Source organism: Haemorhous mexicanus, chromosome 4 (assembly GCF_027477595.1).
Source record: "Haemorhous mexicanus isolate bHaeMex1 chromosome 4, bHaeMex1.pri, whole genome shotgun sequence".
NCBI classification, from domain to species: Eukaryota; Metazoa; Chordata; class Aves; order Passeriformes; family Fringillidae; genus Haemorhous; species Haemorhous mexicanus.
In genome coordinates this window covers 28,947,691-28,975,199 of record NC_082344.1, presented here as the reverse complement: position 1 = coordinate 28,975,199, position 27,509 = coordinate 28,947,691, and the positions used below count along the sequence as shown (strand labels likewise).

Genomic DNA, 27,509 nt, shown 5'->3' with positions numbered 1-27,509 from the left:
TCTTATGCCCAGTTATTGTATCTCTGGACAATTGCATTTCTCTTCAGTGGAACTTAGGATTATACTGCTGTAATTGAAGGAACTGGAACGACAACACAGTTGTACTGCCAACAGCTCAAAGTCAGTAACCAACTACACGCATTCAAAAACACCTTCCTTCAAAAGCCTCCAGATTCTAAGTCTAATGAAACCTTACAACACTCAAGGCAGCAGTTTGTTAATGTACCAGTTATTCTCAAAGAACCTTGCTTTCTTTGGATGTATGCACAACCTGCTACTCTTCCTATCCTCTGAGCAATGAAATCATGACATTTTCACCAAAGTGAGCACCAGAGTCTGCCCTGAGAAATGGAATCCCTCTCACCCCAAGCAGGCCCTGTTTCTTTTTCCCCGTACAACACACGCTGGTCACAAGAACTACAAAGCCTGTGGCTTTAGCACATTGCCCCCAAATCAATGACTAGAGGGAGAGGAAAAGAACGAGCTTCTGACTGCTCCAACCAAGAGCCTTATTTCCACCTGTTAGACAACATCTCTGCCTATCAGCACAGTCCAACAGAGAAGAGCAGACAGACAATATTTCAACTATTCAAAACTTTATTTAAATTGAATTCAGCAAAAAATGAAACTATGTGCAGGAAGAACTATATACATAAAGAAACAGGAAGAACTATATACATAAAGACTATTGTCCAAGATCCATCTGAGTGTGTCCTGAGAAGCAGAAGCACTCATATATAAATGGGAATATACAGATCTGGAGTAAGTTCCACCCTGCAGGTTGGGCACCTGTGAGTAGTCTCCAGGGCAATAGGGAGGCATCTACTGCAGAAGACATGGCCACACAGGGTCACCACAAGCTGTTGTCCATGTTGTAGAATCTGGAGGAAAGAAAATCACAACATGTATTGGGAGGAAAGAATTTGATTTTGCTGCTCTATTGCCACCAGAGGCTCTATTTAGAGCATCTGGAATCAGTTGGAATAATGAATGAGGGACCCACAGATGTGCCAGTGCCATTTTGGCAAAGGCTTCTCCCTCAACATTCACCATCAAGAAGTGACTTGTGGAGCTTCACAGCAAGGGCTGTGCCTCCAGCCAGCTGCCCACAGCATCCCACATCATCCAGCTGACTTGTGCAGCTCCCCTTCTGCCCTTCTCCTCCCACAAAGCAGAAAGGACAACAGCTGGTGGATCCTTACCTCGGAGTAAAATTCCATGCAAATTGGACACCTAATGACAACTCCTTGCTGTGCACTGGAGGAAACAGAACTAGAAAGAACATGCAGCTGGTAAGATCACCACACTTCAATGCTTATTGATACATAAAATCTCATGTAATCATGCAACTGCACTGACTAGCCATGACACATTTCCTCTAAGAACCCTGCTGCCTTTAAGTCTCTGTGTGCTGCATTTAATGAGGATTTGGGGCCTCCCTGCTTTGAGGGAAAGGGTGTCCTGCTTTTCACCAGGAGAAAGGTGCAGGCAGGCACCCTGCTCTGGGATTTGAAGTAACAGCAGTCTCTAGCACTGGCCAGTTGCTGTGTGGCAGCTTTGACTTCCAGCAGGTCACCAGTAAGAGCTTTGTGACTACAGCATCCAGCTGTCCTCTGGGAATGCTTCACCCCAGGATATTCATTCCAGGATCCAGTTCTAAATTACAGAGTAACAGCTCTGGCAACATCCTGCCCTGGGAAGGAGCCTTTGGTCAATTTTAAATGCTGCAGCACTGAGCACTTTCAGCCTTACCTAAACAGAGCAGCTACACTCAGCAACTGAGAAGCTTGAGACTGAAGGAACAAAACATTCCTTTTTCATATTAACCAGGTGGTGGCATTTGTTCACCAACAGACTTAACAACCAAAACTTAAACATCTACAAATTCATTGGCAAAATGCATTATGGTTTAGAATAGTAGAAGCCCTTTAGGTGGCATTTTTAAGGCCTGACACCTGAAAGTTCCATACTGAAGTTCTCTCCTATATTGCCTTTCCAGAAGGCTCAAAGCACACCAGTAATATTAAAACCTCTGTCTTTCCCCCCACCCCAAAAAAACACTTTAGAAAAGCTCATACCATAATTCTCATGTTCTTTGTCTTCCCTAGTGACACAGGCACCTGGTTTAATCAGTCTAATGACTTGCATCTTTCTTATCCTGATGGAGTGCTCCTACAGCAGGGCTTTCCTGTTTCTCTGCAGCTTGGGGATTTTACTGTGCAGGATTTTACCCAACCTGAACTGCAAGATCTCCACCACAGAAGCAAACAAATCAGGGCTTATGACACCCAGCACTGGCCATAAAAGCATGACCTCCACAGCTGCCTCTGTGCAAGTCTACCTTGGGAAGAAGGGCTCCAGCTCCAGGAGAAAGGCAACCAGCTGGCACCATTCCAGCAGGGAATTTCTACTGGAATTTGCCCAGCTGCTGCCTGCCAGTTCCATGATGCCAAGCCCACGTGATAACATTTCATTTCCACATCTAACATCACTACCAGAGCTTGTCAGGAAAAGCAAATGCAATAGTGAGCCATGGCCTGTGACCAATCCCCCCCCTTCCTTGCCATACCCCCACCCTCATCTCTAAGGCTCTGTGCAAAGTTGTACATCTGCTCTGGGCTGCCTTTTTCTCCCAAAATGCAAACGGTATCATTTGATCGTCATGCAACATGGGAGAAAGAGGGAAATAAGTAGAGTATGGGAAGGCCTCAAAGATAAACCAGGCATACTTGTAGAACTTAGTCCTACACAGGAAAGAAAGAAAGGCACAGAACTCTGTGTTTGGTAGGGCATGAGCCATACATACTCCGATTGTGCAGTGTCCTCCTCTGCTGCTCCCTGTTCTGCAGGGGCTGGGTCAGCCACAGGTGCATCATGAGCTCCTGTTCCATTACCAGAGCCATCCACCTGCTCCTGGCTGTTCAGTGTAACATTTCTGCTTTCCTGTCCATACACTGTAATTTAATTTTCAGAAATTAGATCTCTTATTCTCTCTCTCCCTGGAGCTACCCTTGAAATGAGTTATATAAATAGTCAGCAATGCTTCCTATTTGAAATGGACTCTATTCAGCTGGTTTAAAAACAAGCATAAACAAGCTACTTTCCCAAATTCTAAGAGTGGACCCTTCCACACATTGTGGCTCCTCTGCTACAAAACAACACAAAATTTTTGCTCTGTTCAGCCTACACACAGCTAAAAAAGGTGACCTGAGATTCTCAAAGACAGTCCATGGAAACTAAAAATTACTTGAAGCAGTATGCCCTTAGAAAATTGTCATTATCTTCCTCCTTAATTAAGCTAATTTAAGAATGGAGTTATATGTGATGCAAAATGCAGAATATGTAAAAGATTTCTTAAGGAAGGATGCCGCTTGTATTCATGTTTGATCTTTATGTATGTTCAAGCCAAATCAACTGGGAGATATGGTCCATTAAATAGACAACAACTCACAAACAAGATCTAAGTGATGCCCATGGGGCAGAAAAACAAATTCCTTGTTGGTAGAATTGCCTTGTTAAGGTTCAGGGCTTGACATGCTTCAAGGAGCTCAGACCCAGGGAAGGCTTAACAAAGTTTGGGGAGAAGGATGCCCACTGAGAGTGGACACAAAGAATGCAAAGAATGCAGAATTGAGGGGCCCCATGGAAATCTGGAACAACTCCCAGGATAAGGAACTAAGAAACCCAACTGTCCTGAAATCAGCTCTGACTGGTAAAAAGTAATTCCTGCAGGGGGAGATTGCGACCACCGACTCGTGGAGCGGCAACTCAAGAACCTCCCCAGCCCAAAAGAAGAGGCAGACTGAGCAATGCACTCAGTGGACTAATTACAGTGAGAAGAGAGACAATCACTAACCAAAAGAAGACAAAATACTGGCTAAGAAGATAACCATGTCACTTGCAACCACTTAATGCTAATTTCTTTCTTGGTTTAAATTTATAAATAATAGAAGTTCTTTTGGAAGTGGGTGTGTCTGATTTGTGAAATACCACTGAGCGCCCAGACTGGTGAAACACTGAAACAAGCAACCAATGTCTCTCTCAAGTGGCTCATCATTTACCTGTTGCACCCCAGTAACAAATCCAATTTTTGTGGACCACACATTGACCAAGTTACTGGGAGAACCATTTCTAATGGCCTGGTCTGTAACAGCCAAAGGGTCAAGAACTGCTGTTTGCTCCTTAACTCTCAGAAACCCCAGGCAACGATGACCTCTGCAACTCCAGGGTCCATGTCACACTAACCAATCGCTAATCAATTAAAATTGCAGGAGGCATTACCACATTAAAGTTCCTTCTGCATAAGTGTTCAGCTACCACTTTTCTTGCAGGGATTTCCCACTGGGACTGACAGAGGCCATCACACACACATCGCATCCATTCTCTAAGACACAGGCCAGAGGCTTTAGCCCTGTGCTTTGCCTTTTGCTGAAAAGAAGTTTCAATCCCTGCTGCTCGACTTTCTTGGAAAAGAACAACAAAAATAACTATCACATTTTAGATAAAAGTCCATTACCAACTGTAAAACATCACCTCACCTTCAGGAAACTTCAATCGATGCACATGGGAAGGGAGAGAAAAGGAAGATACAATTAGATTTGGTGATCCCCCCTGGTGCTGCCCTCAAACCTCAGCTCAGAAAGCAGTTACAGCAGGGGAGTTGGGGAAGGGTAGGGTATCACCCTCTATGTTTGGTTAAGAGCATTCAAAGCAGTAGCACAAAGAGCTGCTGCCCTGAATAACAAAGAAGTGGGTGCTGCTGATTCTGCTCTCATTGCTGCAACAGGGTAGAAATAGAGGCAGCTTAGGAACCCCCTGAACACCCTCCTCCCTGGTCCCCTGTTCCTGTTCCCTATTTAGATTTGACCTGGAGCTGTTTCTTTCCCTTGTTCTCCCCAAAACTGGCAAATTCTGCTATGAGAACCTTAACACTTCATGTTAGCTGTACAGCTGCTGAAGAAAGGAAGTCACAACAGAAATTTGGGAGTAAAGAATTCCAGTTTGCTGCTCTATTGGCACCCAGGAAACTGGACTTGGAGTATGTGCAATATGTCACTCAACGCTAGAACTACAAAGGACACACAGATCTGCCAGTGTCATCCTGGAAGGGGCTTCTCTCTCTATGGATACCACCAAGGAGGAGCTTGGAGGGATGGGCAAGTTGGAGCTTCCCAGCAAGGGCTGTGCTTCCAGCCTGCTGCCCGTAGCATCCCACCTCAAACATCTGAGTTGTGCAGTTCCCCTTTAGCCCCTTTCCCTCCCACAAACCAGAAAGGACAACAATATGTGGATCCTCACCTCTGCATTGTCATCCTCCCAATTTGGAGGACTAACCAAACTTCTTAGTGGTTCACTAGAGGGAACAGAACCAGAAAAACATGCAGCTGGTCAATTTCACAGAGCACAAAGGGCTACCAACAGAACATATAATTGAAGAAATTTAAATAACCCCTTGTTCTGATTTAGCAACATCCCAGCCCAGAAACACAATCAAGTGCAAGAGCTTTTATGTACTGCAAGCATTTCAGTGTATCACAATCCATAATGTAAGAAACATTTAATAATGACTTCCTGACAGAGAGGAAATGTTTCTCCTGGATTTTACTGGTTTTAAGTTGGTTTGGTTTTCGGGGTTTTTTTGGTTTGGTTTTTTTGTTTGTTTGTTTGGTTTTGTTTTGGTGTTTTTTTGTTGTTGTTGTTTTTGTTGTTGTTACTTCTGTTCCAGACTATGTTTCAAGTCAGAATTCTCCAAACAGAATCAAGTAGAACCCAAAAGATTGGCAGGAACCTCCATCTACCGTACATCAGAAATTACACTTTGGAGAGACTCTATATCTGTCACGTACAATTCAATATCTCGTGGTTCCTGTTGGAGGTTGCTTGCCAGTGAATTCTCTGTTGACCTGGAACGAAGTGAGTACTGCTGGCTCCTTTCCCAGTCCTGCAGTGGGGTAAAAATGTAGACAGAGTAGGAATCGCTTGAAGCCACTCCATCCTGCCTCCCTGTTTATGTTTCCTGAGTAGATTTGGGCTAGAACCTTTTCTTTCCCTTGCTAGCCCTAAACACTTCATGTTGGATGAACCGCTGCTGAGAAACAGAAACGGCAACCACAGAAATTTGGGGCAAAAAGGTTTGCTGCTCTATTGGCACCAGCAAATTGGATTTGGGGTATCTGCAGTCTGTCAGTCAATACTAGAACTACAAGGAACACACAGATCTGCCAGTGCTATCCTGACAAAGGCTTCTCCCTCTATGGACACCACCAAGAAAGGACTTGGAGGGATGGGCAAATTGGAGCTTCCCAGCAAGGGCTGGACTTCCAGTCAGCTGCCCGTGGCATCCCACCTAGGACAACTGAGTTGTGCAGCTCCCCCTCTGTCTCCTCCCCCCCACAAAGCAGAAAGGACAAGAACATGTGATAAGAACATGATGCTTACATCTGTAATGGCATCCTGCCATGTCGGGGGACTCTCAAAACGGTCTGGCCATTCATCAGAGTTAATAGAACTAGAAGAACATGCAGCTGTCAATTTCGCAGTGCAAAGAGGGCTTCCAAGACATTGCAAAAATAGAAACAACCCCTTATTCTGATTAAGCAACATCCCAGCTCAGAAACACGGTCAGTGCAAGAGCTTTTATGTACTGCAAGCCTTTCAGTGCAAACCGTAATGTAAGAAACATTCAACAATGATTTCCTGAATGGAGAAGAAAGGTTTCTCCAGGATTTTGCTTTGTTTGTAGGGGTTTTTTTTCCAATACTTCCCTTCCTGACAGGCCACTATGGTTCAAATCAGATTCCATTACACAGAGTCAAGCAGAATCCAATAGTTTGGCAAAAAACCTGCATCTACCATATATCAGAAATTACACTTTGGAGAGACTCTTCATCAGTCACATACTCATTGTTAGCTCTTGGTTCCTCTTCAATGTCTGTCACCCGTATCTCAGCTGAATTTTCTGCCTCTCTGGAGCCAAGTGGGTACTGCTGGCTCTGCTCCCTGTCCTGCACCTGAGAGTTGTCACTCTCCCTCATCCGAGGACTAGCTGGGCCTGCTGGCCGTGCACTAGAGGGAACCAAAAAGAGCGTGCAGCCATTTGAACGCAGAACCAATAATTTCACTGCAGACAAAGAGTTGCCAACATGTAACACCTATTCAGATTTAGCAACATCCCAGCCCAGCTCCACAGCTGTTCCCCGAGCTGCTATGTGCTGCAAGCATTTCAGCATATATCAAGTCGTACTGTTACAAATATTCAACCATGACTTCATGAAAAGAAAAGAAAGGTTTCAGCTGGATTTTGCTATGTGTTTTTTTGGACTCTTTTACTTACTTCTCTGCACTGTATTCCAGGTCTGAAGGTTCTGCACAGACTTCAACAGAACCCAGAAGCTTGGCAAAAACCTGTTCCTACCTTGCATCACAAATTAGACTTCAGAGAGACATTTTACTCTCACATACCCATCACTATCTCTTGGCTCCTCTTCGTCACGAGTTGCCACTGGACTAGGGGAATTCTCTGCTGATCTGGAAAGACGTGAGTGCTGCTGGTTCTGCTCCCTGTCCTGCAGGGGTTAAAAATGAAAACAGGGTAGGAAACACTCAAAACAACTCTAACCTACTTCCCTGTATCAGTTCCCTGATTGGATTTGGGCTAGAAGCTTTTCTTTCCCTTGTTAGCTCCAAAAAGGGCAACTTCTGCAGTCATAGCCCTAAACACTTCATGTTGGATGAATAGCTGCTGAAAAAAGGAAACCACAACAGGCACTGGGAGTAAAGAATTCCAGTTTGCTGGAATTTTTTGTTGGCTCCAGGCAAACTGGACTTGGAGTATGTGCACTATGTCACTCAACGCTAGAACTACAAAGGACACACAGATCTGCCAGTGCCATCCTGGAAAGAGCTTCTCCCTCTATGGACACCACCCAGGAGGGACTTGGAGGGATGGGCAAGTTGGAGCTTCCCAGCAAGGGCTGTGCTTCCAGCCTGCTGCCCGTGGCATCCCGCCTCAAACATCTGAGTTGTGCAGCTCCCCTTTTGTCCCTCCCCCTCCCACAAACCAGAAAGGACAAGAACATGTGGATCCTCACCGCTGAGTCCTCATCTGACCAAAATGGACGTTCAAAATTAAATTGCAGCCAATCACTAGAGAGAGCAGAACCAGAAGATCATGCAGCCATTTATTTCTTTGGGCACCAAAGGCTACCAACGCAGAAAACTTTGGTACCTAAAACATCTCCTATTCTGATTAAGCAACATCCCAGCCCAGAAAAACAATCATTCCATGAATTTTTATGAACAGCAAGCATTTCAGTGTGACCAGCCATTCTCTTACATTCAGTGTTAGATAGACAGCTTCTAAGAAGCTAAGGCTTCACAAACAGAGAAGAAAGGCTTCTGCTGGATTCTGCTGGGTTTATTTTAATTCTCTTCCAGGCAGGCCACTATATTCCAGGTCTCAAGTACTTGCACAGAGCCAGGTAGAACCCAAAAGCTTGGCAGAAACCTCCTTCAGCCACTTATCTGACATTAGACACTTTGCTAGACACTCTCTCACACATACTCATCATCTTCTGTTGGTTCCTCTTCATCATTTCTTGCCAGTGGCTCAACAGAATCCTCTGATGCTCTGGAAAGATGTGGCTGCTGCTCGCTCTGCTCCCTGTCCTGAAATGGGGTAGAAACGGAGGCACTTAGGAATCACCTGAACACTCTACTTCCTGCTTCCCTTTTTCAGTTCCCCAATTGGATTTGGGCTGGAGCCATTTCTTCCTCTCCTCCAAACTGGCAATTTCCCCTGTGATAGCCTGAACACTACTTATCATGTGAACAGCTACTGAAGAGAAAAAGCCCCATACCCAAACCTGCTCTTGTGTTTGGTGCACGTGGAGCTGGGTCATGAAAAGCATGTTGTAAAATTTGAGGCCTTTTCTTTGCAAAGGTTCAGGATCAACCCATTTAGGATATAACTCCCATGCTGTTTGCTGCACGTTTCTGTTTTGCACAGCAGCAGTGGCATCCCAAATTTGAGCAGATACACTGCACTGCGCTTTGGATCCAAGCATATTCCTTTAAGATAGTAGGGGATCTGGAAAGAATTCCAAATGTGAGCCTTTTAAAAGCTTCTTGGAATAAGAAACCAAATTAATGCATACCCCAGTCAGCTGCAGTTGCATTTTACAGCTCAATGACAGAGGAATCCTAAATAGGTGTTGCGAATAAAACACTTCTTACTTGGGAATCAAAGACTTCCTGTGCTCCCCCTTAAATCATGGAAGCAACAACCTCTTTTAGGTTGTTCACCCACTCTCTGCAAGGAGTTCTCAGGCATGCTGATATGTTCATGAGTGTGTTTGTGGCTGACAGGAATTTGTGTCTAAAGTGGTAAATCAGAGCCTTCTTTCAACCTTTGAGGCCAGGCAAGAAAACTAATTTGAATGCAAGATGGAGAAGAGTGTGCCAGTCACTACTTACCACAGGAGACTCATTGTCACTGATAGTAATGACTTTGGGCTCAGAAGATTCACCTGTGAGATCTATGAATTCTCCACCAGCTGAAGAGATAGAACATTAGAACCAACGTCAGAGATAGCAGAGGAATGCAATGGCTGACTACTGTAGAAAAGGCTGTGGTTGGATTCATTGTGCCCTCAGTCTCTTTTTTTCAGGAATGTGTCCAACATTTCACTCAAGCTTCACCCACCAGAGTCCACAGGGAGTATTGTCAGCCCTGTCCCTCTGAAGGGGCAAAACAACAGGAAGAGCATCTGAGCTCCTCCCAGCTTCTGTTGTATGACAACAGCTTACAGGATGTTCACATCAACTAATGATGTGAATAGAGGGGAATGTTTAGCACACAGGGAAATGAAAACTCAAACCAACACTAGAGGGGATACCAATTTTATGGTACCATGCTGTGGATTGGCTCCTTGAAGGATGGGCCACAGCTAATGACAGGTTTTCCGCATCTTTATCCAGCTAGGGAGATCCCAAACTCAGTGTGCCACCCTCCACTGTGGCAGCTGCAGTGACGGCCAGCTCATCAGAACACTCAGTCAGGACTTTGAGCAGCACCTGAGGACCTTTGCTCCACAGCCCCTCTGCACTAGCAGCCAGTGTATCGAGCTCAGTAACACCAAAACAGCTGTCAGAAGGCTTGCAGTTTAGGAATGCCATACCAGGTGCTTCCTCAATCCCAAGCTTTCCCTTCCTCCCCAGTAAAGGGCCTAGAAACTGGCAAAAGCTCATGGCCACATGGTCTTCAGCCCTCCAGAAGCAGTTTCTGTTCTCACCAGGCTCAAAGGCAGGTGCACCACTTTCCTCAAGGTCTATTGGCTCTGTCCACAAAGTCCCACCTGCGCTGGAGGGCAGCAGCCTGCTCCGTTTCCGAGCTGGTCTGGAACCAAGTGCTCCTCCAGGGCGCTTTCGCTGATGCTGACAGGGAACAAAGCCTTAGCATTTTCTGTGGCATGGATATTAACACATCCCTCGGTTTGTGCAACACCAATGGCAGCACACAAGGATACAGAAAACTCCCCTGCAAAGGCTGGAATACACACCAAATGGTCCTATGGGCCATTCCCACCTGAGCACAGCACAGCAGGGAAAAGACATCACCCCTGATCTCCAACAAGCCGCCTCCCCAAGAGCGAGCCTCTCCCAATGGCTTGAGAATGAGGAGACCAGTTCCCAATTCCAGCAGGTTGCTGCTCCCACCGTAAGCATTTCTGCACTACTGCTAACACCCACAGAAATTCAAAACCTTCACTATTCCAGAACGTCAAGTTACGTGAAGTTTTCAAAGGCTTCTGTTCTTCTGCATTTGCTACAAACTCTTGATATGCTTTCTAGAAGTACCCTGGAAAATGTTTCAAGAATCCTGTTTGCATTGAGTAGCAAAGTACTTACTGAGCTCATGGTGTTTTGTGATCAAAAACTACAATCAAAGTGGGGCAAACACCAGAAAATGAACGTCAGGGATGTGATCAATCCCTTTGGTTCCTTCAGGCAGCCCACTGCAGATTTTTTGGAATGCCAGAAAACTGCTCTTCCAAACCTGTCAGAAAAGTAGAGGGGAGATTATGTATTTGAAATGCCAGCTTTCATGAACACCCCCATGCCCCAAGACTCCCATTCCCGAGTCTCTAGTTCCTGTCCAAAGCCAGAAGGGAAGTCTGTGACTCTGGTGCTTGAGCCCACCTGCAGTCCATCCTCCCACCCTGCAGCCCAGCCCAGCCCCGCAGCATCAGAAGCCTTTCCAAGAACCATCTGCACTCACCTGGACAGTCAGTGCAGAGTTTGGCTCGCAAATGTCCGCAAATCGCTCTCTGTTCCCAGCCGGGATGGAGAAGACAGATGCTCCGCGTCTGCTGCGCAGCAGAGAATCCGTCAACTGGCTCAACAGACTCCGTGCCAACAGAACCTTGGGAGCAAGAGTGCCCCTGGCAACCGGTGGCAACATTCCATGCCCAGCTACGGGTGGCAACATTCCATGCCCAGCTACGGGTGTCCACTGGCCCCACCCGTGGGGGGTTCCAGAGCGCCATGGAGGCACCTCAACCATCACCTGCTGCTGCTGCCACCCACCAGATCAGGCTGTCCAGCCTGGCCTGGAACGTTCCAGGGCATCCACAGCTTCTCTGGGCAGCCTGTTCCAATGTCTCACTGCCCTCACAGCTCTTCCGAACACCTGCTCCCAATCTCCCCCTTCTCATCTCAAACCCTTCCCTTCCCCATCGCTCTCTGCCCCTCTGGGCACGGCAAGGCCGCAGTGAGGCCTCCCCGGACCTGCTCCTCCCCAGGCTGGACAGCCCCGGCTCTGCCAGCCTGGCTGCGGAGCACGGCTGCTCCAGGCCTGCACACATCCATCCCCACGGCCTCCTCCGGCCCTGCTCCACAGGCACATCCTGCTGCTCCTGGGCACAGCTCCACAGGCACATCCTGCTGCTGCTGCTGGGCATGGCTGGGCACAGCTCCACAGGCACATCCTGCTGCTGCTGATGCTGGGCACAGCTCCACAGGCACATCCTGCTCCTGGGCACAGCTCCACACGTGCATCCTGCTGCTGCTGGGCACAGCTCCACAGGCACATCCTGCTGCTGCTGCTGGGCACAGCTCCACAGGCACATCCTGCTGCTGCTGATGCTGGGCACAGTTTCACAGGCACATCCTGCTGCTGGGCACAGCTCCACAGGCACATCCTGCTCCTGGGCACAGCTCCACAGGCTCATCCTGCTGCTGCTGCTGGGCACAGCCGGGCACAGCTCCACACGTGCAGCCTCAGGCGCAGGGCAGGGACTGAGCTGCACCTCCCGCCACCCTCAGCCTGAGCAACCTGAGCATCACTGGAGCCTTTTTGTGGCTAAAGAAACCCCACCTAACTACACCTCCCCAAAGCAGAAAGAAATTGAAACCCTTCCTTAACCCTCCTCCTCCAGGTTTATTACTCTGTTGCTGTTTTAACTCTTATCAGAGTGTCTTAACATTAACCCTAGTCAATAGCAATTAAAACAAAATCAAGGTTTGTTGGGTTTTTCCCAAACTGTTGAAAAGATCTAAGCATTCTGATCCTTATTTCAAGTCTCTGAAGTCTGGACATTTTCAGATGTTCAACTACTTCTCTACCAGAATTTCCCAACAGGGCTGAGGAGTTTTGCTCTGCTCCCGGGGACAGCACCTTCCTCCTGAGGCCCTGCTCTGCTGTGGAAGGTGGCACAGCAGAAAAAGCAGAATTCCTATTCAGTTTTCCTTCCAGCCACTCTGCCACGGCACCTGTGTTCAGAAGGATGGGCTGGGGCTCCTGAGAGCAGCAGGGAACCCATCTCAGCCCTGCCAGGTGCAGGGCTGCTCCTCAGCCCCTGCTCCCCTTGGGTGCTCTGGGTGTGGGGAGAATGGTGGCAACTGACCCAGCGCTGTGGAGAGCACAAGGATTTGTTCAGCTCATGCTCTGCATGAGGAGGCTCATTTCTTACAAAAGTTTCTCCGTTCTTACAAATCATCCTTTCTGGGTAATTGACAACATGTTGAGTGTTGAAGAACGGGAGGGACGACTTTTCCAGTTTTTGAAAAATCCCAAAGGAGATTTAACACTTCCTATAGAAATGCTAAGACACTAAAGCAATTCCAAAGATACATTTAATATATGAACAATTAGGCACCTGGTATGACTCCCAAAGCACTGGTTATGAGAAACAAACAAAGTAAATATGCTGTCTCTGGTCTGGGTTTTCAAAGCTCAAAAAACCCACTTCTCCTATGCCTACAGATCAGTGAGGAAATTTTCCTTCTGCTGACAGCTATGCACCAAGACTGAAACCAATCCTACAACTCTTCAGTTACTTTTTGCTAATCAGGGCTCCCCTAGATCAATACTTTCTAGAAATTATATATATATTTATATACATTGAAAGCGTTCATTATTATCCATATACCATAATGTTAAAAGAAAATTGCCCCAGCTTATGATGTTGAACCTTACTAACATCTGTTAAAACCTATTGTAAAATCAGGTCAGTGCCATTTCATTGCAGGTTACTAGAGATCAAACTTGCTTTACCAAAACTGGTTTCCTTAAATGCTCTTTTTACTGACAATACCTGACATTGCATGTCACCTAGGAATACAGTTTTTAGAAAGACAATTTAGACAATTTAGAAAGGCATTTCTGCTTAGTGTCATTGCATCCACCAAGGAGCTAAAAGTCTAGCAAAAATGAGAAACAGAAAACATCTGTGTAAAATTTATGGCCATCCTGTAAGTAAATTATTTTATTTGTGTCTGTTGAAGGATTTTCTTTGAGTAATTTGGACAACTCAAGTAGTTTTTCTTGAAAACAAAATTCAAAAGATCACTTTATCGGGCTATAACTAATGTTTTCATTTTTTTATTAAGATCAAGCCACATAAAAATTAGGGGGTACAATGAACCTTGTTTATTACGACTTCTGCCTACATTTGGCAATGTTAAGACTTCTTGAGATATGACTGAGGAAGCAGATAAATAACACACTAAAGACAAAAATTAAAAACCACAATAAAGGATACATGCCCCCACTGATGACCAACTTTTAACACACAGAGGACCTCAGTTCAATTTGGTCATCTGAGTTTTCTGTATCATGGCACCATGAATTTACTGTTGCACTTTTTTACCTGACATCTGCCTTTGCCTCTTTTTATTATTTTTGTGTAACGGAATAATTTTCTTTCCTCTCTTATGCCCAGTTATTGTATCTCTGGACAATTGCATTTCTCTTCAGTGGAACTTAGGATTATACTGCTGTAATTGAAGGAACTGGAACGACAACACAGTTGTACTGCCAACAGCTCAAAGTCAGTAACCAATTACACGCATTCAAAAACACCTTCCTTCAAAAGCCTCCAGATTCTAAGTCTAATGCAACCTTACAACACTCAAGGCAGCAGTTTGTTAATGTACCAGTTATTCTCAAAGAACCTTGCTTTCTTTGGATGTATGCACAACCTGCTACTCTTCCTATCCTCTGAGCAATGAAATCATGACATTTTCACCAAAGTGAGCACCAGAGTCTGCCCTGAGAAATGGAATCCCTCTCACCCCAAGCAGGCCCTGTTTCTTTTTCCCCGTACAACACACGCTGGTCACAAGAACTACAAAGCCTGTGGCTTTAGCACATTGGCCCCAAATCAATGACTAGAGGGAGAGGAAAAAAAACGAGCTTCTGACTGCTCCAACCAAGAGCCTTATTTCCACCTGTTAGACAACATCTCTGCCTATCAGCACAGTCCAACAGAGAAGAGCAGACAGACAATATTTCAACTATTCAAAACTTTATTTAAATTGAATTCAGCAAAAAATGAAACTATGTGCAGGAAGAACTATATACATAAAGAAACAGGAAGAACTATATACATAAAGACTATTGTCCAAGATCCATCTGAGTGTGTCCTGAGAAGCAGAAGCACTCATATATAAATGGGAATATACAGATCTGGAGTAAGTTCCACCCTGCAGGTTGGGCACATGTGAGTAGTCTCCAGGGCAATAGGGAGGCATCTACTGCAGAAGACATGGCCACACAGGGTCACCACAAGCTGTTGTCCATGTTGTAGAATCTGGAGGAAAGAAAATCACAACATGTATTGGGAGGAAAGAATTTGATTTTGCTGCTCTATTGCCACCAGAGGCTCTATTTAGAGCATCTGGAATCAGTTAGAATAATGAATGAGGGACCCACAGATGTGCCAGTGCCATTTTGGCAAAGGCTTCTCCCTCTACATTCACCATCAAGAAGTGACTTGTGGAGCTTCACAGCAAGGGCTGTGCCTCCAGCCAGCTGCCCACAGCATCCCACATCATCCAGCTGACTTGTGCAGCTCCCCTTCTGCCTTTCTCCTCCCACAAAGCAGAAGGGACAACAGCTGGTGGATCCTTACCTCGGAGTAAAATTCCATGCAAATTGGACACCTAATGACAACTCCTTGCTGTGCACTGGAAGAAACAGAACTAGAAAGAACATGCAGCTGGTAAGATCACCACACTTCAATGCTTATTGATACATAAAATCTCATGTAATCATGCAACTGCACTGACTAGCCATGACACATTTCCTCTAAGAACCCTGCTGCCTTTAAGTCTCTGTGTGCTGCATTTAATGAGGATTTGGGGTCTCCCTGCTTTGAGGGAAAGGGTGTCCTGCTTTTCACCAGGAGAAAGGTGCAGGCAGGCACCCTGCTCTGGGATTTGAAGTAACAGCAGTCTCTAGCACTGGCCAGTTGCTGTGTGGCAGCTTTGACTTCCAGCAGGTCACCAGTAAGAGCTTTGTGACTACAGCATCCAGCTGTCCTCTGGGAATGCTTCACCCCAGGATATTCATTCCAGGATCCAGTTCTAAATTACAGAGTAACAGCTCTGGCAACATCCTGCCCTGGGAAGGAGCCTTTGGTCAATTTTAAATGCTGCAGCACTGAGCACTTTCAGCCTTACCTAAACAGAGCAGCTACACTCAGCAACTGAGAAGCTTGAGACTGAAGGAACAAAACATTCCTTTTTCATATTAACCAGGTGGTGGCATTTGTTCACCAACAGACTTAACAACCAAAACTTAAACATCTACAAATTCATTGGCAAAATGCATTATGGTTTAGAATAGTAGAAGCCCTTTAGGTGGCATTTTTAAGGCCTGACACCTGAAAGTTCCATACTGAAGTTCTCTCCTATATTGCCTTTCCAGAAGGCTCAAAGCACACCAGTAATATTAAAACCTCTGTCTTTCCCCCCACCCCAAAAAAACACTTTAGAAAAGCTCATACCATAATTCTCATGTTCTTTGTCTTCCCTAGTGACACAGGCACCTGGTTTAATCAGTCTAATGAATTGCATCTTTCTTATCCTGATGGAGTGCTCCTACAGCAGGGCTTTCCTGTTTCTCTGCAGCTTGGGGATTTTACTGTGCGGGCACCCAACCTGAACTACAAGATCTCCACCACAGAAGCAAACAAATCAGGGCATATGACACCCAGCACTGGCCATAAAAGCATGACCTCCACAGCTGCCTCTGTGCAAGTCTACCTTGGGAAGAAGGGCTCCAGCTCCAGGAGAAAGGCAACCAGCTGGCACCATTCCAGCAGGGAATTTCTACTGGAATTTGCCCAGCTGCCGCCTGCCAGTTCCATGATGCCAAGCCCACGTGATAACATTTCATTTCCACATCTAACATCACTACCAGAGCTTGTCAGGAAAAGCAAATGCAATAGTGAGCCATGGCCTGTGACCAATCCCCCCCCTTCCTTGCCATACCCCCACCCTCATCTCTAAGGCTCTGTGCAAAGTTGTACATCTGCTCTGGGCTGCCTTTTTCTCCCAAAATGCAAACGGTATCATTTGATCGTCATGCAACATGGGAGAAAGAGGGAAATAAGTAGAGTATGGGAAGGCCTCAAAGATAAACCAGGCATACTTGTAGAACTTAGTCCTACACAGAGAGGCACAGAACCCTGTGTTTGGTAGGGCATGAGCCATACATACTCTGAATGTGCAGTGTCCTCCTCTGCTGCTCCCTGTTCTGCAGGGGCTGGGTCAGCCACAGGTGCATCATGAGCTCCTGTTCCATTACCGGAGCCATCCACCTGCTCCTGGCTGTTCAGTGTAACATTTCTTCTTTCCTGTCCATACACTGTAATTTAATTTTCAGAAATTAGATCTCTTATTCTCTCTCTCCCTGGAGCTACCCTTGAAATGAGTTATATAAATAGTCAGCAATGCTTCCTATTTGAAATGGACTCTATTCAGCTGGTTTAAAAACAAGCATAAACAAGCTACTTTCCCAAATTCTAAGAGTGGACCCTTCCACACATTGTGGCTCCTCTGCTACAAAACAACACAAAATTTTTGCTCTGTTCAGCCTACACACAGCTAAAAAAGGTGACCTGAGATTCTCAAAGACAGTCCATGGAAACTAAAAATTACTTGAAGCAGTATGCCCTTAGAAAATTGTCATTATCTTCCTCCTTAATTAAGCTAATTTAAGAATGGAGTTATATGTGATGCAAAATGCAGAATATGTAAAAGATTTCTTAAGGAAGGATGCCGCTTGTATTCATGTTTGATCTTTATGTATGTTCAAGCCAAATCAACTGGGAGATATGGTCCATTAAATAGACAACAACTCACAAACAAGATCTAAGTGATGCCCATGGGGCAGAAAAACAAATTCCTTGTTGGTAGAATTGCCTTGTTAAGGTTCAGGGCTTGACATGCTTCAAGGAGCTCAGACCCAGGGAAGGCTTAACAAAGTTTGGAGAGAAGGATGCCCACTGAGAGTGGACACAAAGAATGCAGAATTGAGGGGCCCCATGGAAATCTGGAACAACTCCCAGGATAAGGAACTAAGAAACCCAACTGTCCTGAAATCAGCTCTGACTGGTAAAAAGTAATTCCTGCAGGGGGAGATTGCGACCACCGACTCGTGGAGCGGCAACTCAAGAACCTCCCCAGCCCAAAAGAAGAGGCAGACTGAGCAATGCACTCAGTGGACTAATTACAGTGAGAAGAGAGACAATCACTAACCAAAAGAAGACAAAATACTGGCTAAGAAGATAACCATGTCACTTGCAACCACTTAATGCTAATTTCTTTCTTGGTTTAAATTTATAAATAATAGAAGTTCTTTTGGAAGTGGGTGTGTCTGATTTGTGAAATACCACTGAGCGCCCAGACTGGTGAAACACTGAAACAAGCAACCAATGTCTCTCTCAAGTGGCTCATCATTTACCTGTTGCACCCCAGTAACAAATCCAATTTTTGTGGACCACACATTGACCAAGTTACTGGGAGAACCATTTCTAATGGCCTGGTCTGTAACAGCCAAAGGGTCAAGAACTGCTGTTTGCTCCTTAACTCTCAGAAACCCCAGGCAACGATGACCTCTGCAACTCCAGGGTCCATGTCACACTAACCAATCGCTAATCAATTAAAATTGCAGGAGGCATTACCACATTAAAGTTCCTTCAGCATAAGTGTTCAGCTACCACTTTTCTTGCAGGGATTTCCCACTGGGACTGACAGAGGCCATCACACACACATCGCATCCATTCTCTAAGACACTGGCCAGAGGCTTTAGCCCTGTGCTTTGCCTTTTGCTGAAAAGAAGTTTCAATCCCTGCTGCTCGACTTTCTTGGAAAAGAACAACAAAAATAACTATCACATTTTAGATAAAAGTCCATTACCAACTGTAAAACATCACCTCACCTTCAGGAAACTTCAATCGATGCACATGGGAAGGGAGAGAAAAGGAAGATACAATTAGATTTGGTGATCCCCCCTGGTGCTGCCCTCAAACCTCAGCTCAGAAAGCAGTTACAGCAGGGGAGTTGGGGAAGGGTAGGGTATCACCCTCTATGTTTGGTTAAGAGCATTCAAAGCAGTAGCACAAAGAGCTGCTGCCCTGAATAACAAAGAAGTGGGTGCTGCTGATTCTGCTCTCATTGCCGCAACAGGGTAGAAATAGAGGCAGCTTAGGAACCCCCTGAACACCCTCCTCCCTGGTCCCCTGTTCCTGTTCCCTATTTAGATTTGACCTGGAGCTGTTTCTTTCCCTTGTTCTCCCCAAAACTGGCAAATTCTGCTATGAGAACCTTAACACTTCATGTTAGCTGTACAGCTGCTGAAGAAAGGAAGTCACAACAGAAATTTGGGAGTAAAGAATTCCAGTTTGCTGCTCTATTGGCACCCAGGAAACTGGACTTGGAGTATGTGCAATATGTCACTCAACGCTAGAACTACAAAGGACACACAGATCTGCCAGGGTCATCCTGGAAGGGGCTTCTCTCTCTATGGATACCACCAAGGAGGAGCTTGGAGGGATGGGCAAGTTGGAGCTTCCCAGCAAGGGCTGTGCTTCCAGCCTGCTGCCCGTAGCATCCCACCTCAAACATCTGAGTTGTGCAGTTCCCCTTTAGCCCCTTTCCCTCCCACAAACCAGAAATTACAACAATATGTGGATCCTCACCTCTGCATTGTCATCCTCCCAATTTGGAGGACTAACCAAACTTCTTAGTGGTTCACTAGAGGGAACAGAACCAGAAAAACATGCAGCTGGTCAATTTCACAGAGCACAAAGGGCTACCAACAGAACATATAATTGAAGAAATTTAAATAACCCCTTGTTCTGATTTAGCAACATCCCAGCCCAGAAACACAATCAAGTGCAAGAGCTTTTATGTACTGCAAGCATTTCAGTGTATCACAATCCATAATGTAAGAAACATTTAATAATGACTTCCTGACAGAGAGGAAATGTTTCTCCTGGATTTTACTGGTTTTAAGTTGGTTTGGTTTTCGGGGTTTTTTTGGTTTGGTTTTTTTGTTTGTTTGGTTGGTTTTGTTTTGGTGGTTTTTTTGTTGTTGTTGTTTTTGTTGTTGTTACTTCTGTTCCAGACTATGTTTCAAGTCAGAATTCTCCAAACAGAATCAAGTAGAACCCAAAAGATTGGCAGGAACCTCCGTCTACCGTACATCAGAAATTACACTTTGGAGAGACTCTATATCTGTCACGTACAATTCAATATCTCGTGGTTCCTGTTGGAGGTTGCTTGCCAGTGAATTCTCTGTTGACCTGGAACGAAGTGAGTACTGCTGGCTCCTTTCCCAGTCCTGCAGTGGGGTAAAAATGTAGACAGAGTAGGAATCGCTTGAAGCCACTCCATCCTGCCTCCCTGTTTATGTTTCCTGAATAGATTTGGGCTAGAACCTTTTCTTTCCCTTGCTAGCCCTAAACACTTCATGTTGGATGAACCGCTGCTGAGAAACAGAAACGGCAACCACAGAAATTTGGGGCAAAAAGGTTTGCTGCTCTATTGGCACCAGCAAATTGGATTTGGGGTATCTGCAGTCTGTCAGTCAATACTAGAACTACAAGGAACACACAGATCTGCCAGTGCTATCCTGACAAAGGCTTCTCCCTCTATGGACACCACCAAGAAAGGACTTGGAGGGATGGGCAAATTGGAGCTTCCCAGCAAGGGCTGGACTTCCAGTCAGCTGCCCGTGGCATCCCACCTAGGACAACTGAGTTGTGCAGCTCCCCCTCTGTCTCCTCCCCCCCACAAAGCAGAAAGGACAAGAACATGTGATAAGAACATGATGCTTACATCTGTAATGGCATCCTGCCATGTCGGGGGACTCTCAAAACGGTCTGGCCATTCATCAGAGTTAATAGAACTAGAAGAACATGCAGCTGTCAATTTCACAGTGCAAAGAGGGCTTCCAAGACATTGCAAAAATAGAAACAACCCCTTATTCTGATTAAGCAACATCCCAGCTCAGAAACACGGTCAGTGCAAGAGCTTTTATGTACTGCAAGCCTTTCAGTGCAAACCGTAATGTAAGAAACATTCAACAATGATTTCCTGAATGGAGAAGAAAGGTTTCTCCAGGATTTTGCTTTGTTTGTAGGGGTTTTTTTTCCAATACTTCCCTTCCTGACAGGCCACTATGGTTCAAATCAGATTCCATTACACAGAGTCAAGCAGAATCCAATAGTTTGGCAAAAAACCTGCATCTACCATATATCAGAAATTACACTTTGGAGAGACTCTTCATCAGTCACATACTCATTGTTAGCTCTTGGTTCCTCTTCAATGTCTGTCACCCGTATCTCAGCTGAATTTTCTGCTTCTCTGGAGCCAAGTGGGTACTGCTGGCTCTGCTCCCTGTCCTGCACCTGAGAGTTGTCACTCTCCCTCATCCGAGGACTAGCTGGACTTGCTGGCCGTGCACTAGAGGGAACCAAAAAGAGCGTGCAGCCATTTGAACGCAGAACCAATAATTTCACTGCAGACAAAGAGTTGCCAACATGTAACACCTATTCAGATTTAGCAACATCCCAGCCCAGCTCCACAGCTGTTCCCCGAGCTGCTATGTGCTGCAAGCATTTCAGCATATATCAAGTCGTACTGTTACAAATATTCAACCATGACTTCATGAAAAGAAAAGAAAGGTTTCAGCTGGATTTTGCTATGTGTTTTTTTGGACTCTTTTACTTACTTCTCTGCACTGTATTCCAGGTCTGAAGGTTCTGCACAGACTTCAACAGAACCCAGAAGCTTGGCAAAAACCTGTTCCTACCTTGCATCACAAATTAGACTTCAGAGAGACATTTTACTCTCACATACCCATCACTATCTCTTGGCTCCTCTTCGTCACGAGTTGCCACTGGACTAGGGGAATTCTCTGCTGATCTGGAAAGACGTGAGTGCTGCTGGTTCTGCTCCCTGTCCTGCAGGGGTTAAAAATGAAGACAGGGTAGGAAACACTCAAAACAACTCTAACCTACTTCCCTGTATCAGTTCCCTGATTGGATTTGGGCTAGAAGCTTTTCTTTCCCTTGTTAGCTCCAAAAAGGGCAACTTCTGCAGTCATAGCCCTAAACACTTCATGTTGGATGAATAGCTGCTGAAAAAAGGAAACCACAACAGGCATTGGGAGTAAAGAATTCCAGTTTGCTGCTCTATTGGCTCCAGGCAAACTGGACTTGGAGTATGTGCACTATGTCACTCAACGCTAGAACTACAAAGGACACACAGATCTGCCAGTGCCATCCTGGAAAGAGCTTCTCCCTCTATGGACACCACCCAGGAGGGACTTGGAGGGATGGGCAAGTTGGAGCTTCCCAGCAAGGGCTGTGCTTCCAGCCTGCTGCCCGTGGCATCCCGCCTCAAACATCTGAGTTGTGCAGCTCCCCTTTTGTCCCTCCCCCTCCCACAAACCAGAAAGGACAAGAACATGTGGATCCTCACCGCTGAGTCCTCATCTGACCAAAATGGACGTTCAAAATTAAATTGCAGCCAATCACTAGAGAGAGCAGAACCAGAAGATCATGCAGCCATTTATTTCTTTGGGCACCAAAGGCTACCAACGCAGAAAACTTTGGTACCTAAAACATCTCCTATTCTGATTAAGCAACATCCCAGCCCAGAAAAACAATCATTCCATGAATTTTTATGAACAGCAAGCATTTCAGTGTGACCAGCCATTCTCTTACATTCAGTGTTAGATAGACAGCTTCTAAGAAGCTAAGGCTTCACAAACAGAGAAGAAAGGCTTCTGCTGGATTCTGCTGGGTTTATTTTAATTCTCTTCCAGGCAGGCCACTATATTCCAGGTCTCAAGTACTTGCACAGAGCCAGGTAGAACCCAAAAGCTTGGCAGAAACCTCCTTCAGCCACTTATCTGACATTAGACACTTTGCTAGACACTTTCTCTCACACATACTCATCATCTTCTGTTGGTTCCTCTTCATCATTCCTTGCCAGTGGCTCAACAGAATCCTCTGATGCTCTGGAAAGATGTGGCTGCTGCTCGCTCTGCTCCCTGTCCTGAAATGGGGTAGAAACGGAGGCACTTAGGAATCACCTGAACACTCTACTTCCTGCTTCCCTTTTTCAGTTCCCCAATTGGATTTGGGCTGGAGCCATTTCTTCCTCTCTTTCTCCTCCAAACTGGCAATTTCCCCTGTGATAGCCTGAACACTACTTATCATGTGAACAGCTACTGAAGAGAAAAAGCCCCATACCCAAACCTGCTCTTGTGTTTGGTGCACGTGGAGCTGGGTCATGAAAAGCATGTTGTAAAATTTGAGGCCTTTTCTTTGCAAAGGTTCAGGATCAACCCATTTAGGATATAACTCCCATGCTGTTTGCTGCACGTTTCTGTTTTGCACAGCAGCAGTGGCATCCCAAATTTGAGCAGATACACTGCACTGTGCTTTGGATCCAAGCATATTCCTTTAAGATAGTAGGGGATCTGGAAAGAATTCCAAATGTGAGCCTTTTAAAAGCTTCTTGGAATAAGAAACCAAATTAATGCATACCCCAGTCAGCTGTAGTTGCATTTTACAGCTCAATGACAGAGGAATCCTAAATAGGTGTTGTGAATAAAACACTTCTTACTTGGGAATCAAAGACTTCCTGTGCTCCCCCTTAAATCATGGAAGTAACAACCTCTTTTAGGTTGTTCACCCACTCTCTGCAAGGAGTTCTCAGGCATGCTGATATGTTCATGAGTGTGTTTGTGGCTGACAGGAATTTGTGTCTAAAGTGGTAAATCAGAGCCTTCTTTCAACCTTTGAGGCCAGGCAAGAAAACTAATTTGAATGCAAGATGGAGAAGAGTGTGCCAGTCACTACTTACCACAGGAGACTCATTGTCACTGATAGTAATGACTTTGGGCTCAGAAGATTCACCTGTGAGATCTATGAATTCTCCACCAGCTGAAGAGATAGAACATTAGAACCAACGTCAGAGATAGCAGAGGAATGCAATGGCTGACTACTGTAGAAAAGGCTGTGGTTGGATTCATTGTGCCCTCAGTCTCTTTTTTTCAGGAATGTGTCCAACATTTCACTCAAGCTTCACCCACCAGAGTCCACAGGGAGCATTGTCAGCCCTGTCCCTCTGAAGGGGCAAAACAACAGGAAGAGCATCTGAGCTCCTCCCAGCTTCTGTTGTATGACAACAGCTTACAGGATGTTCACATCAACTAATGATGTGAACAGAGGGGAATGTTTAGCACACAGGGAAATGAAAACTCAAACCAACACTAGAGGGGATACCAATTTTATGGTACCATGCTGTGGATTGGCTCCTTGAAGGATGGACCACAGCTAATGACAGGTTTTCCGCATCTTTATCCAGCTAGGGAGATCCCAAACTCAGTGTGCCACCCTCCACTGTGGCAGCTGCAGTGACGGCCAGCTCATCAGAACACTCAGTCAGGACTTTGAGCAGCACCTGAGGACCTTTGCTCCACAGCCCCTCTGCACTAGCAGCCAGTGTATCGAGCTCAGTAACACCAAAACAGCTGTCAGAAGGCTTGCTGTTTAGGAATGCCATACCAGGTGCCTCCTCAATCCCAAGCTTTCCCTTCCTCCCCAGTAAAGGGCCTAGAAACTGGCAAAAGCTCATGGCCACATGGTCTTCAGCCCTCCAGAAGCAGTTTCTGTTCTCACCAGGCTCAAAGGCAGGTGCACCACTTTCCTCAAGGTCTATTGGCTCTGTCCACAAAGTCCCACCTGCGCTGGAGGGCAGCAGCCTGCTCCGTTTCCGAGCTGGTCTGGAACCAAGTGCTCCTCCAGGGCGCTTTCGCTGATGCTGACAGGGAACAAAGCCTTAGCATTTTCTGTGGCATGGATATTAACACATCCCTCGGTTTGTGCAACACCAATGGCAGCACACAAGGATACAGAAAACTCCCCTGCAAAGGCTGGAATACACACCAAATGGTCCTATGGGCCATTCCCACCTGAGCACAGCACAGCACGGAAAAGACATCACCCCTGATCTCCAACAAGCCGCCTCCCCAAGAGCGAGCCTCTCCCAATGGCTTGAGAATGAGGAGACCAGTTCCCAATTCCAGCAGGTTGCTGCTCCCACCGTAAGCATTTCTGCACTACTGCTAACACCCACAGAAATTCAAAACCTTCACTATTCCAGAACGTCAAGTTACGTGAAGTTTTCAAAGGCTTCTGTTCTTCTGCATTTGCTACAAACTCTTTATATGCTTTCTAGAAGTACCCTGGAAAATGTTTCAAGAATCCTGTTTGCATTGAGTAGCAAAGTACTTACTGAGCTCATGGTGTTTTGTGATCAAAAACTACAGTCAAAGTGGGGCAAACACCAGAAAATGAACGTCAGGGATGTGATCAATCCCTTTGGTTCCTTCAGGCAGCCCACTGCAGATTTTTTGGAATGCCAGAAAACTGCTCTTCCAAACCTGTCAGAAAAGTAGAGGGGAGATTATGTATTTGAAATGCCAGCTTTCATGAACACCCCCATGCCCCAAGACTCCCATTCCCGAGTCTCTAGTTCCTGTCCAAAGCCAGAAGGGAAGTCTGTGACTCTGGTGCTTGAGCCCACCTGCAGTCCATCCTCCCACCCTGCAGCCCAGCCCAGCCCCTCAGCATCAGAAGCCTTTCCAAGAACCATCTGCACTCACCTGGACAGTCAGTGCAGAGTTTGGCTCGCAAATGTCCGCAAATCGCTCTCTGTTCCCAGCCGGGATGGAGAAGACAGATGCTCCGCGTCTGCTGCGCAGCAGAGAATCCGTCAACTGGCTCAACAGACTCCGTGCCAACAGAACCTTGGGAGCAAGAGTGCCCCTGGCAACCGGTGGCAACATTCCATGCCCAGCTACGGGTGGCAACATTCCATGCCCAGCTACGGGTGTCCACTGGCCCCACCCGTGGGGGGTTCCAGAGCGCCATGGAGGCACCTCAACCATCACCTGCTGCTGCTGCCACCCACCAGATCAGGCTGTCCAGCCTGGCCTGGAACGTTCCAGGGCATCCACAGCTTCTCTGGGCAGCCTGTTCCAATGTCTCACTGCCCTCACAGCTCTTCCGAACACCTGCTCCCAATCTCCCCCTTCTCATCTCAAACCCTTCCCTTCCCCATCGCTCTCTGCCCCTCTGGGCACGGCAAGGCCGCAGTGAGGCCTCCCCGGACCTGCTCCTCCCCAGGCTGGACAGCCCCGGCTCTGCCAGCCTGGCTGCGGAGCACGGCTGCTCCAGGCCTGCACACATCCATCCCCACGGCCTCCTCCGGCCCTGCTCCACAGGCACATCCTGCTGCTCCTGGGCACAGCTCCACAGGCACATCCTGCTGCTGCTGCTGGGCATGGCTGGGCACAGCTCCACAGGCACATCCTGCTGCTGCTGATGCTGGGCACAGCTCCACAGGCACATCCTGCTCCTGGGCACAGCTCCACACGTGCATCCTGCTGCTGCTGGGCACAGCTCCACAGGCACATCCTGCTGCTGCTGCTGGGCACAGCTCCACAGGCGCATCCTGCTGCTGCTGATGCTGGGCACAGTTTCACAGGCACATCCTGCTCCTGGGCACAGCTCCACAGGCACATCCTGCTGCTGCTGGGCACAGCTCCACAGGCACATCATGCTGCTGCTGCTGGGCACAGCTCCACAGGCACATCCTGCTGCTGCTGATGCTGGGCACAGCTCCACAGGCACATCCTGCTCCTGGGCACAGCTCCACAGGCTCATCCTGCTGCTGCTGCTGGGCACAGCCGGGCACAGCTCCACACGTGCAGCCTCAGGCGCAGGGCAGGGACTGAGCTGCACCTCCCGCCACCCTCAGCCTGAGCAACCTGAGCATCACTGGAGCCTTTTTGTGGCTAAAGAAACCCCACCTAACTACACCTCCCCAAAGCAGAAAGAAATTGAAACCCTTCCTTAACCCTCCTCCTCCAGGTTTATTACTCTGTTGCTGTTTTAACTCTTATCAGAGTGTCTTAACATTAACCCTAGTCAATAGCAATTAAAACAAAATCAAGGTTTGTTGGGTTTTTCCCAAACTGTTGAAAAGATCTAAGCATTCTGATCCTTATTTCAAGTCTCTGAAGTCTGGACATTTTCAGATGTTCAACTACTTCTCTACCAGAATTTCCCAACAGGGCTGAGGAGTTTTGCTCTGCTCCCGGGGACAGCACCTTCCTCCTGAGGCCCTGCTCTGCTGTGGAAGGTGGCACAGCAGAAAAAGCAGAATTCCTATTCAGTTTTCCTTCCAGCCACTCTGCCACGGCACCTGTGTTCAGAAGGATGGGCTGGGGCTCCTGAGAGCAGCAGGGAACCCATCTCAGCCCTGCCAGGTGCAGGGCTGCTCCTCAGCCCCTGCTCCCCTTGGGCGCTCTGGGTGTGGGGAGAATGGTGGCAACTGATCCCTGCGCTGTGGAGAGCACAAGGATTTGTTCAGCTCATGCTCTGCATGAGGAGGCTCATTTCTTACAAAAGTTTCTCCGTTCTTACAAATCATCCTTTCTGGGTAATTGACAACATGTTGAGTGTTGAAGAACGGGAGGGACGACTTTTCCAGTTTTTGAAAAATCCCAAAGGAGATTTAACACTTCCTATAGAAATGCTAAGACACTAAAGCAATTCCAAAGATACATTTAATATATGAACAATTAGGCACCTGGTATGACTCCCAAAGCACTGGTTATGAGAAACAAACAAAGTAAA

At 46.6% G+C, this 27,509-nt stretch overlaps 1 long non-coding RNA gene across 2 annotated transcripts; it reads right to left on the bottom strand.

Moving 5' to 3' along the window:
* Nucleotides 1-579: 579 nt before the first annotated feature.
* Nucleotides 580-21,926, bottom strand: LOC132326267 (uncharacterized). 2 transcript variants are annotated; one of them, XR_009486195.1, is made up of 5 exons: nt 21,652-21,926; nt 20,629-21,255; nt 17,005-19,542; nt 1,203-1,272; nt 580-881 (listed from the first exon to the last, which is right to left on the bottom strand). It is a non-coding gene; the product is annotated as an uncharacterized LOC132326267 (long non-coding RNA). The 2 variants fall into 2 exon arrangements; XR_009486194.1 differs by having other exon boundaries at nt 17,005-21,255.
* Nucleotides 21,927-27,509: the final 5,583 nt, after the last annotated feature.